We start from the raw sequence: 1934 nt of genomic DNA, 5'->3' as shown, positions 1-1934 counted from the left end.
GGTCTGTGTGTGTTTGATTTAAATAGATTCTTATTTTTTATAAGGACTTTTTAACATCATAGTATTCTACAGCATTTTTGATCACATTTTGCAAAATTTAGGATGTCATTGTGTTAGGTCTGTTTGTACCAAGGGATGCTTTTGCTCACAGGGCTGAGTTTGGAAGCAGGGATTTATAGATTTTTATTACCTGTTGCAAACATTGCATGTTAAAAAAAATTAGAAGTGTGTGGGACAAACAAATAGGCCACGTTTGAACATGTGGTCAAGTCAAAATCTTCTTCTGTGCTTCCATATTTTTGTTTGTTACAGGAGGAAGCATGGAAGAGTGAAGGCACTTGCAGCCAGTATCTTCTGTGAAACCTAACAGAGTCTACATGTAGAAGAATTTGACTAGATTTCTGTCTAGAAATTTGACTAGAAATTCTTCAGAATTTCTCCTGTTTTAAGGCACTTGCAGCCAGTATCTTCTGTGAAACCTAACAGAGTCTACATGTAGAAGAATTTGACTAGATTTCTGTCTAGAAATTTGACTAGAAATTCTGTCTAGAATTTTCTGTCTAGAAATTTGACTAGAAATTCTTCAGAATTTCTCCTGTTTTAAATAATTTTTAATCTTGCCCTGTGTTGTAAACTTTCTGGAGTATTTTTGGTTGGGAGGATTACAAAAGCCCTGACAGGTGAACTGCATATGGTTTAAAACTTTCATTCTGAAATTTCAAGTTCTTGAGATGAATGATGCAAATATCAAGGAACAAAACTGTAGTTCAGCTGTTGGATTTTGGAGGGGGTTTGTAAGTTTCTGGAGTTTTCATCTAATGTTTGTTTCACACTTGCCTGGGTTTCCTTAGCACCTTTGCACTGCAGAATATGCCTTAGTGTCTTTTAAGAGAAAATCACAGATCCTTTTTCTGAGTTCTCTCAGGCACAGTGGCTGGTCAGTGAGGTGAGTGTGGATGTTGGAAAGGAAGAGGCATTATCACTGCATTGTTTTGTGTTTAAGGTTGAGGGAAATGCCAGTGGCTCACTTTTAGCTTGTCCCAACTGTGTGCTGGTTTCCCTCTTAACTCCTTAAATTCTGGCATTAATCTATGTGTGTAAAATTGTTTCAGCTTGCCAACACTCCTGCTTACTGTCTGGAATTACGTTACCTGGGAAGGGAGAAACAGTTTAGTGATGTTCAGTCTTAAGGCTAAGACCAGTTTCACTGTTGTGTTACTGGGAAGATTCACAACAAGACAAGTCTTCAAGCTGCAAGGAGACAGGATCATTGGAAGTGGACGCAAAATAAAACATGGAAAAATCCAGTTAGATTTAATTGGGAATAACAATATTTTATTACCTAAAAGATCATTAGACACTAGAAGCAGTCACCCAGAAATGATATGCAATCTCCACCTTTGGATTTACTAAGTACCTCAGCACCCTGATAGACCTAAACCTGCTTTGAGGAGGGAGTTGAACTCTGGCCTTCAAAGATCCCTTCCTTGGCTGAGAAACTGGAATTTAAAAAGTGGTAGCAATAAGCAGTTAAAAGTAGATTGCTGCAGGTCTGTATGGTTCAAGGAAGCTGGTCTACCTAAAGCACAAGGATTCACTTTATGTATAGCATTGGTTCCTAGGATGGGGATGAAGAGTCTGAAACACAGCTGAAGTTAACAGGTTGCTTTGGGAGAGCAGTTTCATAAGGCTGAGCATACTGTATGCCAAGTTCCTTATTCCCCAAGTTTTCTATCAAGGGATTGATTAAATTGCAATCTGTAGATTCACTCTATATTGTTACAGCCCCAAAGCAGTCGCTTTAGAACAATCCAGATTGTGTAATAGCCATGTTCCCTGTTAACACAGTCATAGAAGTGCAGTTGTGTAATAATTAAAGAATTTTTAAATGAGATAAAATAGGAATGTTTCTTTGTAAACAGCAGGGAAAGGGC

The sequence above is a fragment of the Passer montanus genome, unplaced genomic scaffold (assembly GCF_014805655.1).
Source record: "Passer montanus isolate IOZ18808 unplaced genomic scaffold, ASM1480565v1 scaffold19, whole genome shotgun sequence".
Taxonomy (NCBI): domain Eukaryota; kingdom Metazoa; phylum Chordata; class Aves; order Passeriformes; family Passeridae; genus Passer; species Passer montanus.
Note: the sequence above shows the minus strand (reverse complement) of the source record.